The sequence below is a fragment of the Triticum aestivum genome, chromosome 5D, assembly GCF_018294505.1.
Source record: "Triticum aestivum cultivar Chinese Spring chromosome 5D, IWGSC CS RefSeq v2.1, whole genome shotgun sequence".
In the NCBI taxonomy this organism is placed as follows: domain Eukaryota; kingdom Viridiplantae; phylum Streptophyta; class Magnoliopsida; order Poales; family Poaceae; genus Triticum; species Triticum aestivum.
Window position 1 is genome coordinate 69,694,446 of NC_057808.1, and position 14,919 is coordinate 69,709,364.

Consider the following 14,919-nt stretch of genomic DNA (forward strand, 5'->3'; position numbering starts at 1 on the left):
GGGACTAACCTATTAACCGGAGGTCCAACATAGAATTGCTGTTTTTTGCCTATTTCAGAGTTTCGCAGAAAAAGAATATCAAACAGAGTCCAAACGGAATGAAACCTTCGGGAACGTGATTTTCGGAACGAACATGATCCAGAGGACTTGGACCCTACGTCAAGAAAGCTACCAGGAAGCCACGAGGTAGGGGGCGTGCCTACCCCCTTGGGCGCGCCCTCCACTCTCATGGGCCCCACGTTGCTCCACCGACGTACTCCTTCCTCCTATATACACCTGCGTACCCCCAAACTACCAGATATGGAGCCAAAAACCTAATTCCACCGCCGCAACCTTCTGTACCCGTGAGATCCCATCTTGGGGCCTGTTCCGGAGCTCCGCCGGAGGGGGCATCGATCACGGAGGGATTCTACATCAACACCATAGCCTCTCCGATGAAGTGTGAGTAGTTTACCTCAGACCTTCGGGTCCATAGTTATTAGCTAGATGGCTTCCTCTCTCTTTTTGGATCTCAACACAATGTTCTCCCCCCTCTCTTGTGGAGATCTATTCGATGTAATCTTCTTTTGCGGTGTGTTTGTTGAGACCGATGAATTGTGGGTTTATGATCAAGTTTATCTATGAACAATATTTGAATCTTCTGAATTCTATTATGTATGATTGGTTATCTTTGCAAGTCTCTTCGAATTATCAGTTTGGTTTGGCCTACTAGATTGATCTTTCTTGCAATGGGAGAAGTGCTTAGCTTTGGGTTCAATCTTGCGGTGTCCTTTCCCAGTGATAGTAGCGGCAGCAAGGCACGTATTGTATTGTTGCCATCGAGGATAACAAGATGGGGTTTCATCATATTGCATGAATTTATCCCTCTACATCATGTCATCTTGCTTAAGGCGTTACTATGTTCTTATGAACTTAATACTCTAGATGCATGCTGGATAGCGGTCGATGTGTGGAGTAATAGTAGTAGATGCAGGCAGGAGTCGGTCTACTTGTCTCGGACGTGATGCCTATATACATGATCATACCTAGATATTCTCATAACTATGCTCAATTCTGTCAATTGCTCAACAGTAATTTGTTCACCCACCGTAAATACTTATGCTCTTGAGAGAAGCCACTAGTGAAACATATGGCCCCGGGGGTCTATTTTCCATCATATTAATCTTCCATCAACAAGCTATTTCCGTTGCCCTTTTATTTTGCTTTTATTTTACTCTGCATCTTTATTATAAAAATACCAAAAATATTATCTTATCATATCTATCAGATCTCACTCTCGTAAGTGACCGTGTAGGGATTGACAACCCCTTATCGCGTTGGTTGCAAGGATTTATTTGTTTGTGTAGGTGCGAGGGACTCGTGCGTGGCCTCCTACTAGATTGATATCTTGGTTCCCAAAAACTGAGGGAAATACTTACGCTACTTTGCTGCATCACCCTTTCCTCTTCAAGGGAAAACCAACGCAGTGCTCAAGAGGTAGCAAGAAGGATTTCTGGCGCCGTTGCTGGGGAATCTACGCAAAAGTCAACATACCAAGTACCCATCGCAAACCCGTATCTCCCGCATTACATTATTTGCCATTCGCCTCTCGTTTTCCTCTCCCCCACTTCACCCTTGCCATTTTATTCGCCATTTTTCCGTTCGTCTTTTCGTTTGCCTTGATGTCTTACTTGGCTCGTTTGGTTGAAATAGTTGAGTATTTATTCCTAAACAGAGAAGCTAATATCTATGGATCCTCATCCGCTTGCCAATCTTTTTAAGAGATCCAATTATGGTGAACCAATTCCTAGTGATTTGGATGCACTAGATTATCTTTATAAGGTTTTGCTTGAAATCCGTGAATCTGAAAATTGTGATGAAGTGCTTTATGAAGTGATTCACGATAGATCTTTGAATAAAAAGCATGATTGCAATGATTTTATTATAAATTCTATTGATGTAAATTATGCTAATAATATGCAAAACCCTAAGCTTGGGGATGCTAGTTTTGCTATGTCCACTACCTGTTGCAATAATCATGATTGGGGAGATTCTTCTTATGATCTTGAAAATTTATTTAAGCCCCATGATGAATATAAGATTGATAATAGTGTTTGCAATAATATTGAAAGTGGGTTTGGAAGAGTGTCAACTTTAGATCCCACATATTTGGATAATATTCAATCTTATGAAATTTTTGATAAAAGTGGGCTTGGAGAAATCATGACTTTAGTTAATGATAATCCCACTATTTTGGAAGAGTGTCAACTTCGCATGCATGTGGATCGTGTTGAGAATATGTTATGTGATAGCTATATCGTTGAATTTTCTTATGATCCTACATGTAATTATTATGAGAGAGGAAAATATGGTTATAGAATTTTTCATGTTACTAAATTACCTCTCGTTATGTTGAGATTGCTATTGTTCCTTTCCGCTTCCTTGCAAATGCTATTTTTTGCTTGCTATGATAATTTGTTTTTCCATAAGATTCCTATGCATAGGAAGTATGTTAGACTTAGATGTATTTGTCATGTGTTTTATGATGCTCTCTTTGTGCTTCAATTCTTGTCTTTCATGTGAGCACCATTAAAATTATCAATGCCTAGCTAAAAGGCTTTAAAGAAAAACGCTTGTTGGGAGACAACCCAATATTTTTCGTTGCTGTTATTCAATAAATATTTGTTCTAGCCTCTGGTTAGATGTGTTTTTATGTTTTAATTAGTGTTTGTGCCAAGTTAAACCTATAGGATCTTCTTGGATGATAGTTATTTGATCTTGCAGAAAATTCCAGAAACTTTCTGTTCACGAAAATAATTGTTAAAAATCACCAGAATGTGATAAAATATTGATTCCAATTGCTGCTTATCAATAAACAAATTTTCTAGGTCTTCCTATTTTAGCTGATTTTTTGGAGTTCCAGAAGTTTGCGTTAGTTACAGATTACTACAGACTGTTCTGTTTTTGACAGATTCTGTTTTTCGTGTGTTGTTTGCTTATTTTGATGAATCTATGGCTAGTAAAATAGTTTATAAACCATAGAGAAGTTGGAATACAGTAGGTTTAACACCAATATAAATAAAGAATGAGTTCATTACAGTACCTTGAAGTGGTCTTTTGTTTTCTTTCGCTAACGGAGCTCACGAGATTTTCTGCTGAGTTTTGTGTTGTGAAGTTTTCAAGTTTTGGGTGAAAGATTTGATGGATTATGGAACAAGGAGTGGCAAGAGCCTAAGCTTGGGGATGCCCATGGCACCCCCAAGATAATCTAAGGACACCTAAAAGCCAAAGCTTGGGGATGCCCCGGAAGGCATCCCCTCTTTCGTCTACTTCCATCGGTAACTTTACTTGGAGCTATATTTTTATTCACCACATGATATGTGTTTTGCTTGGAGCGTCTTGTATGATTTGAGTCTTTGCTTTTTAGTTTACCACAATCATCTTTGCTGTACACACCTTTTGAGAGAGACACACATGATTCGGAAATTATTAGAATACTCTATGTGCTTCACTTATATCTTTTGAGTTATATAGTTTTTGCTCTAGTACTTCACTTATATCTTTTAGAGCACGGTGGTGGATTTGTTTTATAGAAACTATTGATCTCTCATGCTTCACTTAGATTATTTTGAGAGTCTTAAATAGCATGGTAATTTGCTTAAATAATCCTAATATGCTAGGTATTCAAGATTAGTAAAAACTTTCTTATGAGTGTGTTGAATACTAAGAGAAGTTTGATGCTTGATGATTGTTTTGAGACATGGAGGTAGTGATATTAAAGTTGTGCTAGTTGAGTAGTTGTGAATTTGAGAAATACTTGTGTTGAAGTTTGCAAGTCCCGTAGCATGCACGTATGGTAAACGTTATGTAACAAATTTGAAACATGAGGTGTTCTTTGATTGTCCTCCTTATGAGTGGCGGTCGGGGACGAGCGATGGTCTTTTCCTACCAATCTATCCCCCTAGGAGCATGCGCGTAGTGCTTGGTTTTTGATGACTTGTAGATTTTTGCAATAAGTATGTGAGTTCTTTATGACTAATGTTGAGTCCATGGATTATACGCACTCTCACCTTTCCATCATTGCTAGCCTCTTCGGTACCGTGCATTGCCCTTTCTCACATTGAGAGTTGGTGCAAACTTCGCCGGTGCATCCAAACCCCGTGATATGATACGCTCTTTCACACATAAACCTCCTTATATCTTCCTCAAAACAGCCACCATACCTACCTATTATGGCATTTCCATAGCCATTCCGAGATATATTGCCATGCAACTTTCCACCATTCCGTTTATCATGACACGTTCATCATTGTCATATTGCTTTGCATGATCATGTAGTTGACATAGTATTTGTGGCAAAGCCACCGTTCATAATTCTTTCATACATGTCACTCTTGGTTCATTGCATATCCCGGTACACCGCCGGAGGCATTCATATAGAGTCATACTTTGTTCTAGTATCGAGTTGTAATCATTGAGTTGTAAATAAATAGAAGTGTGATGATCATCATTTTCTAGAGCATTGTCCCAAGTGAGGAATAAAAAAAGGAGAGAAAGGCCATAAAAAAAGGCCCAAAAAAATGAGAGAAAAAATGAGAGAAAAAGATAGAAGGGACAATGTTACTATCCTTTTACCACACTTGTGCTTCAAAGTAGCACCATAATCTTCATAATAGAGAGTCTCTTGTTTTGTCACTTTCATATACTAGTGGGAATTTTTTCATTATAGAACTTGGCTTGTATATTCCAACAATGGGCCTCCTCAAGTGCCCTAGGTCTTCGTGAGCAAGCAAGTTGGATGCACACCCACTTAGTTTCTTTTGTTGAGCTTTCATATATTTATAGCTCTAGTGCATCCGTTGCATGGCAATCCCTACTACTTGCATTAACATCAATCGATGGGCATCTCCATAGCTCATTGATTAGCCTCGTTGATGTGAGACTTTCTCCTTTTTTGTCTTCTCCACATAACCCCCATCATCATATTCTATTCCACCCATAGTGCTATATCCATGGCCACGCTCATGTATTGCGTGAAGGTTGAAAAAGTTTGAGATTACTAAAGTATGAAACAATTGCTTGGCTTGTCATCGGGGTTGTGCATGATGAGAGCATTCTTGTGTGACGAAAATGGAGCATGACTAAACTATATGATTTTGTAGGGGTGAACTTTCTTTGGCCATGTTATTTTGAGAGGACATAATTTCTTAGTTAGTATGCTTGAAGTATTATTATTTTTATGTCAATATTGAACTTTTATCTTGAATCTTTCGAATCTGAATATTCATACCACAATTAAGAAGAATTACATTGAAATTATGCCAAGTAGCATTCCACATCAAAAATTCTATTTTTATCATTTACCTACTCGAGGACGAGCAAGAATTAAGCTTGGGGATGCTTGAGACGTCTCCAACGTATCTATAATTTTTGATTGCTCCATGCTATATTATCTTCTGTTTTGGACATTATTGGGCTTTATTATACACTTTTATATAATTTTTGGGACTAACCTATTAACCAGAGGCCCAGCCTAGAATTGCTGTTTTTTTTCCTATTTCAGAGTTTCGCAGAAAAAGAATATCAAACGGAGTCCAAACAGAATGAAACCTTCGGGAACGTGATTTTCGGAACGAACATGATCCAGAGGACTTGGACCCTACGTCAAGAAAGCTACCAGGAAGCCACGAGGTAGGGGGGCGCGCCTACCCCCCTGTGCGCGCCCTCCACCCTCGTGGGCCCCATGTTGCTCCACCGACGTACTCCTTCCTCCTATATATACCTACGTACCCCCAAACTACCAGATACGGAGCCAAAAACCTAATTCCACCGCCGCAACCTTCTGTACCCGTGAGATCCCATCTTGGGGCCTGTTCCGGAGCTCTGCTAGAGGGGGCATCGGTCACGGAGGGCTTCTACATCAACACCATAGCCTCTCCGATGAAGTGTGAGTAGTTTACCTCAGACCTTCGGGTCCATAGTTATTAGCTAGATGGCTTCCTCTCTCTTTTTGGATCTCAATACAATGTTCTCACCCTCTCTTGTGGAGCTCTATTCGATGTAATCTTCTTTTGCGGTGTGTTTGTTGAGACCGATGAATTGTGGGTTTATGATCAAGTTTATCTATGAACAATATTTGAATCTTCTGAATTCTTTTATGTATGATTGGTTATCTTTGCAAGTCTCTTCGAATTATCAGTTTGGTTTGGCCTACTAGATTGATCTTTCTTGCAATGGGAGAAGTGCTTAGCTTTGGGTTCAATCTTGCGGTGTCCTTTCCCAGTGACAGTAGGGGCAGCAAGGCACGTATTGTATTGTTGCCATCGAGGATAACAAGATGGTTTTTTTATCATATTGCATGAATTTATCCCTCTACATCATGTCATCTTGCTTAAGGCGTTACTCTGTTCTTATGAACTTAATACTCTAGATGCATGCTGGATAGCGGTCGATTTGTAGAGTAATAGTAGTATATGCAGGCAGGAGTCGGTCTACTTGTCTCGGACGTGATGCCTATATACATGATCATACCTAGATATTCTCATAACTATGCTCAATTCTGTCAATTGCTCAACAGTAATTTGTTCACCTGCCGTAAATACTTATGCTCTTGAGAGAAGCCACTAGTGAAACCTATGGCTCCCGGGTCTATTTTCCATCATATTAATCTTCCATCAACAAGCTATTTCCGTTGCCCTTTTATTTTGCTTTTATTTTACTTTGCACTTTATTATAAAAATACCAAAAATATTATCTTATAATATCTATCAGATCTCACTCTCGTAAGTGACCGTGTAGGGATTGACAACCCCTTATCGCGTTGGTTGCGACGATTTATTTGTTTGTGTAGGTGCGAGGGACTCGTGCGTGGCCTCCTACTGGATTGATACCTTGGTTCTCAAAAACTGAGGGAAATACTTACGCTACTTTGCTGCATCACCCTTTCCTCTTCAAGGGAAAACCAACGCAGTGCTCAAGAGGTAGCATGGACCAACAAGAAAAAGATGACTGAAAATTTTGTCACAACATAATTGCAAATCAACATCTAGCTTCTTATACAACAGAGATCTACCCAACTAATCAACATATGAAAGTCTGATACATACCAAATTGGTTCAAGATGATTACCAGAACAAAATGGATGCTATTTTCATATTTGAATTTCTACTAATTGGACTTGTGACAGGGAAGTAGATGGACTGAAAAGTGGGAACTATTATAAATTTTCTATACAATATAAAACTGAAATTATTTTTTGAACACGCACACTGCACTGATTCAACTTTCCTTTACGAACTGATGATGAATACATACTGGGATGCTACATGGGGGCTATCGATGACGTGAATCATGCCGAGTTGGACTACGGAGCTGGACGTCCTCGAACCCCCGTGGTTCCTCAGGTCGCACTATTTCACCAGTGAAGCAGAGGCGATGGAGTTGGAGCGGGGCACGCCAACAGCAGCGAGATAGAACGGCCGGGGATTGTGGCATTGAACTTCCTGCACGCGGCAGCGGCGCATCGATACAGTGCGGGCGGCCATCCCGGCACTAAGAGCTGGGGGATGGAAGCACGGGGTAGCCTCCGGCGTTGTTGGGGAGGGAGGCGGCAAGCGGCAGCGTGGGGAAGGGAGGCGGCTTCCAGCGGCGTGGGGGCGGAGGCGACGACCGGAGGAGTGGGGGCGGAGGCGGCGGCCCGCGGCGTGGAGTGCGGAGGCGGTGGCCCGTGGCGTGGGGTGCGGAGGCGGCACCCGGCGGCGTGGGGGACGGAGGCGGCGGTCGGAGGAGTGGGGACGGAGGCGGCGGCCCGCGGCGTGGGGTGGAGGCGGCGCCCGACGACGTGGGGACGGAGGCGGCAGCCGGCGGCGGTGGAGCGATGCGTTGCGAGGGACTGCGGGAGCGATGCGAGGGTTGCGGGCCTTTTTCATTCTTTCTTTTCGGTGCATAGTGTTTGGGCATCGCAAAAACGGATCGAGCCCTATAGGGCCGAGGGGGTAACAGAATAATATTCTGTTACGGGTAACAGAATAGTCCAGCCCTACATATATATATATATATAGGGCTTAGGGTTTTCCGTACACATATACATATATATATATGGATTTTCCCTACATATATATAGCCCTAATATTAGCAGAATAACTATTCTGATAACACTTCCGCACTGCACGCTCAACGCAAGTGCACGTCATTGTTTGAACGAAGTGTGCTGCAGTACTCACGCGAGTGAACTTCTCGTCGCAAAAAACTGCACGCTGTATTTTTCGGTACCTTTTTTGCTCTAATTTTTAACCGTTTGTCGGAATGAGGCATGTAATATACCGTTGAAAAGCTATGGATTAGGCGCTACTTCGTCATGTTGAACACTTTTCGAGATTCCTCGCGGTTTAAGAGCAGTTTTGAAAATGGTGCGGCCCATGACGAGTGGCAGCGAGTGTTTTTTCGCGATTTTTTCTAAACCGCTCGTCGGAATGAAGCAAATGATACACCATTGGAAAGATATCATCAAGGCGCTTCTTTTTCATATCTATTATTTTTCTAAATCATTACGATTTAAGAGCAGTTTCAAAAATACTAAATCGCGGAATTCTATTTTTCAAATTTTTGCAAATTTTCAGTACTGTTTTTGCTCTAGTTTTTTAACTGTTTGTCCAAATGAGGCCTGTGATACCCTGTTGGAAAGCTACGGACGAGGCGCAACTCTCATATGTACAAATGTTTATGAGATTCCTTACGGTTTTGAATTAATTTTGAAAATAGTGCAGCAGACGAACTAGTGGCAGTTTTTTCGTGAATTTTTGCAAACCGCTTGTCAAAATGATGCAAATGATACGCCGTTGGAAAGATATTGACGAGGCACAAGTTTTTCATGTAGAACACTCTCTCTAATTCTTTACGGTTTAATAGGAATTTCGAATTTACCGAAATGCGGACACTCTGTTTTTCGCGACACCCAAATCGACGTGCGTACTTCATCCGACTGAAAACCGTACTGCATCGGACGAAACACCGCACCGCATCAGACGGGTAAGAGAACTGCATGGTTTCTTTTATTCAAAAGTAATTTTGTCAAGGACGAGAAAGTAGAGTGCACTTCACATCGGGTGTAAATGAACCACAACCCTATCAAGAAGTGAACCGCATTACTTTTCTTCGCTTCCGTAACAATTTTTTCGCACTTACGGGATGAACAACATCATACGGCCGACCGCACTGCTTCATACTAAAAACCGCACTGCATCAGACGTGCAAGCGACTTGCATAAATTTTTTGTTGGACATAAATTTTCCATGACGAGGAAGTGGACCACGCTTCACATCGAGGCGTAAGTGAACCGCAACACTACCGAAAGTGAACCTCAACACTACGAAAACTACATCCGAGGACCAAACACACTGCATGTGGTCATGTAGTCGACTGAATTTTGAGACACACGAAACAAATTGCACTTCATACAGAGTGGTAATGGGTTGCTACACAAATGGACTGGACTACATTTTTTGTCTCTCTCCCAACAAATTTGTTCAATACACTACAAGCACCCTCACCGGTGGACTGCACACCCATCCGCACAGCAGCGACGACCCATGCGGACTGCAGTGTTGCGCCCAAATGAACTGCTCATGATACGCCCGAGGTGCTCACGTCGAGCAACGGTCCTGGATCTAGCAGCAGAGCGGAGCGGCCGCACTGCAGCACCGCTGCGACTGAACCGCGTTGGGAGCCCAAGAGTACTGCACTCTCCGCACCCCCGTCGGACCCTGTAGGACTCCGTGCATGATACAATGTAACCCTGCATCAGGAAAAGGAGCTGATTTCTTTAATTTATTTTCTAACTAAAAGAAACGGGTTAACTAAACCCATCTCATAGCAAACTGCAGGGCACTGAAGATTTTTCAACCGCAAAAAATCAAAATAGTGTACTGCAAGACCAACTTCCCCCAATAAATTTTAAACTCAAAATAAAATGCCACTCGGGCACTTTTTCTCAACCACATGATCCTTCTTTGTCCTCTATCACTTTCAGGGAGCAACCGAGCGCACTGCTTCACACCCACAAGCATACTGCTCGTCGGAGGTGAGCTGCACGGGGTAGTGGCAACCGAGCGCACTGCTTCACACCCACAAACATACTGCTCGCCGTAGGTGAGCTGCACGGGGGCGGCAAGCGAGCTACACGGGGGAGCGGCAACCGAGCGCACTGCTTCACACCCACAAGCACACCGCAGCGCGGATGAATTCAACATCAACCAAAACAAACTTCATACTGGGGGAGGAGAAATTGAGGGGGCACACACCCACTGTACTGCACGCGGAGTCACGGTGCACTGCACCTGCACAACCGTGCTGCTCCAGCTGCGGAGGTGGGCAGAGGGCCGGCTCACCGGCGGGGGGGGGGGGGGGTGGATCCCGCAGCAACTCCTTGGGGGAGGCCCGATCCGGTATCTCGGGGGCGCGGGGAGGCCGATCCGGCCGCGTTGCATAGTTGGGGGGAGCCCCCGGCCTGGATCCCGATCCAGTGACCCCCAAGGTGGGAGGTGAGCGCGCTAAGGGAGGGGAGTTGGCTGGAGGAGATGGCGTCGGTGTAGGGGCCGCAACACGGGATCCAAACCACGGGGTAGGGCGGAGAAAGAAGTGGGCTCGGGCAGGGCCAGGGCGCCGGCGCCAGCGACGAAGGAAGTAGGGTTGGCGAGGTAGGGTTGACTGGGGAACACTGAAGGAAAATATGCCCTAGAGGCAATAATAAAGTTATTATTTATTTCCTTATATCATGATAAATGTCTATTATTCATGCTAGAATTGTATTAACCGAAAACTTAGTACATGTGTGAATACATAGACAAACAGAGTGTCACTAGTATGCCTCTACTTGACTAACTCATTGAATCAAAGATGGTTAAGTTTCCAAGCCATAGACATGAGTTGTCATTTGATTAATGGGATCACATCATTAGAGAATGATGTGATTGACTTGACCCATTCCGTTAGCTTAGCACACGATCGTTTAGTATTCTGCTATTGCTTTCTCCATGAATTATACATGTTCCTATGACTATGAGATTATGCAACTCCCGTTTACCAGAGGAACACTTTGTGTGCTACCAGACGTCAGAACGTAACTGGGTGATTATAAAGGTGCTCTACAGGTGTCTCCGAAGGTACTTGTTGGGTTGGCGTATTTCGAGATTAGGATTTGTCGCTCCGATTGTCGGAGAGGTATCTCTGGGCCCACTCGGTAATACACATCACTTAAGCCTTGCAAGCATTGCAATTAATGAGTTAGTTGCAGGATGATGTATTACGGAACGAGTAAAGAGACTTGCCGGTAACGAGATTGAACTAGGTATTGAGATACCGACGATTGAATCTCGGGCAAGTAACATACCGATGACAAAGGCAACAACATATGTAGTTATGCGGTTTGACCAATAAAGATCTTCGTAGAATATGTGGGAGCCAATATGAGCATCCAGGTTTCGCTATTGGTTATTGACCGGAGACGTGTCTCGGTCATGTCTACATAGTTCTCGAACCCGTAGGGTCCGCACGCTTAAAATTCGATGACGGTTATATTATGAGTTTATGAGTTTTGATGTACCGAAGGTAGTTCGGAGTCCCGGATGAGATCGAGGACATGACGAGGAGTCTCGAAATGGTCGAGACGTAAAGATCGATATATTGGACGACTATATTCAGACATCGGAAAGGTTCCGAGTGATTCGGGTATTTTTCGGAGTACCGGAGAGTTACGGAATTCGCCGGGGAGTATATGGGCCTTATTGGGCTTTAGGGGAAAGAGAGAAGAGAGGCTGCGCGCCCCCCAAGGCCTAGTCTGAATTGGACTAGGGGGAGGGGCTGCGCCCCCTCCTTCCTTCTCTTCTCTCTTCCCTTTCCTTGACTCCTACTCCTATTACTTGGAAGGGGGGAATCCTACTCCCGATGGGAGTAGGACTCCTCCAGGGCGCGCCATAGGGGCTGGCCCTCTCCCCCCTCCTCCACTCCTTTATATACGTGGCCAGGGGGCACCCATGGACACAACAATTGATCTCTTAGCCGTGTGCGGTGCCCCCCTCGACCATAATCCACCTCGATAATATCGTAGCGGTGCTTAGGAGAAGCCCTGCGTCGGTAGAACATCATCATCGTCACCACGCCGTCATGCTGATGGAACTCTGCCTCAAAGCTCGGCTGGATCGGAGTTCGAGGGACGTCATCGAGCTGAATGTGTGCTGGACTCGGAGGTGCCGTGCGTTCGGTACTTGATCGGTCGGATCGTGAAGACGTACGACTACATCAACCGCGTTGTGCTAACACTTCCGCTTTTGGTCTACGAGGGTACGTGGACAACACTCTCCCCTCTCGTTACTATGCATCACCATGATCTTGCGTGTGCGTAGGATTTTTTTTGAAATTTCTACGTTTCCCAACAGTGGCATCTGAGCCTGGTTTTATGCGTTGATGTAATATGCACGAGTAGAACACAAGTGAGTTGTGGGCAATATAAGTCATACTGCTTACCAGCATGTCACACTTTGGTTCGGCGGTATTGTTGGATGAAGCGGCCCGGACCGACATTACGCGTACGCTTACGCGAGACTGGTTTTACCGTCGTGCTATGCACATAGGTGACTAGCGGGTGTCAGTTTCTCCAACTTTAGTTGAACTGAGTGTGGCTACGTCCGGTCCTTGCGAAGGTTAAAACAGCACCAACTTGACAAACTATCGTTGTGGTTTTGATGCGTAGGTAAGAACGGTTCTTGCTCAGCCCGTAGCAGCCATGTAAAACTTGCAACAACAAAGTAGAGGACGTCTAACTTGTTTTTGCAGGCCATGTTGTGATGTGATATGGTCAAGGCATGATACTATATTTTATTGTATGAGATGATCATGTTTTGTAACCGGGTTATCGGCAACTGGCAGGAGCCATATGGTTGTCGCTTTATTGTATGCAATGCAATCGCCCTATAATTGCTTTACTTTATCACTAAGCGGTAGCGATAGTCGTAGAAGCAATAGTTGGCAAGACGACAACGATGCTACGATGGAGATCAAGGTGTCGCGCCGGTGACGCTGGTGATCATGACGGTGCTTCGGAGATGGAGATCACAAGCACAAGATGATGATGGCCATAACATATCACTTATATTGATTGCATGTGATGTTTATCTTTTATGCATCTTATTTTGCTTAGATCGACGGTAGCATTATAAGATGATCTCTCACTAAATTTCAAGGTATAAGTGTTCTCCCTGAGTATGCACAGTTGCGAAAGTTCTTCGTGCCGAGACACCACGTGATGATCGGGTGTGATAAGCTCTACGTTCAAATACAACGGGTGCAAAACAGTTGCACACGCGGAATACTCAGGTTTAACTTGACGAGCCTAGCATATGCAGGTATGGCCTCGGAACACTGAGACCGAAAGGTCGAGCGTGAATCATATAGTAGATATGATCAACATAGTGATGTTCACCATTGAAACTACTCCATCTCACGTGATGATCGGACATGGTTTAGTTGATTTGGATCACGTGATCACTTAGATGATTAGAGGGATGTCTATCTAAGTGGGAGTTCTTAAGTAATATGATTAATTGAACTTAAATTTATCATGAACTTAGTCCTGGTAGTATTAGCATATCTATGTTGTAGATCAATAGCTCGCGTTTAGCTCCCCTGTTTTATTTTGATATGTTCCTAGAGAAAACTAAGTTGAAAGATGTTAGTAGCAATGATGCGGACTTGGTCCGTGATTTGAGGATTAACCTCATTGCTGCACAGAAGTATTATGTCCTTGATGCACCGCTAGGTAATAGAACTATTGCAGGAGCAGATGCAGACGTTATGAACATTTGGCAAAGCTCGGTATGATGACTACTTGATAGTTTAAGTGCACCATGTTTTACGGCTTAGAACTGGGACTTGAAAAATGTTCTGAACGCCACGGAGCATATAAGATGTTCCAAGAGTTGAAATTGGTATTTCATACTCATGCCCGTGTCGAGAGGTATGAGACCTCTGACAGTACTTTGCCTACAAGATGGAGGAGAATAGCTCAACCAGTGAGCATGTGCGCAGATTGTCTGGGTACTACAATTGCTTGAATCAAGTGGGAGTTAATCTTCCAGATAAGATAGTAATTGACAGAATTCTCTTGTCACTATCACCAAGTTACTAGAACTTCGTGATGAACTATAATATGCAAGGGATAATGGAAACGATTCCCAAGCTCTTCGTGATGCTGAAATTGACGGAGGTAGAAATCAAGATAGAGCATCAAGTGTTGATGGTTAACAAGGTCACTAGTTTCAAGAAAAAGGGCAAAGGGATAGAAGGGGTACTTCAAGAAGAACGACAAGCACGTTGCTGCTCAAGAGAAGAAGCCCAAGTCTGGACCTAAGCCTGAAACTGAGTGCTTCTACTACAAAGGGACTGGTCACTGGAAGCGGAACTGCCCCAAGTATTTGGCGGGTAAGAAGGATGGCAAAGTGAACAAAAGTATATTTGATATACATGTTATTGATGTGTACTTTACTAGTGTTTATAGCAACCCCTAGGTATTTGATACTGGTTCAGTTGCTAAGAGTAGTAACTCGAAACGGGAGTTGCAGAATGAACAGAGACTAGTTAAGGGTGAAGTGACGATGTGTATTGGAAGTGGTTCGAAGATTGATATGATCATCATCGCACACTCCCTATACTTTCGGGATTAGTGTTGAACCTAAAAAATAAATGTTATTTAGTGTTTGCGTTGAGCATGAATATGATTTGATCATGTTTATTGCAATACGGTTATTCACATAAGCTTGAGAATAATTGTTGTTCTGTTTACATGAATAAAACCTTCTATGGTCATACACCCAATGAAAATGGTTTGTTGGATCTCGATTGTAGTGATACACATATTCATAATATTGAAGCTAAAAGATGCAAAGTTAA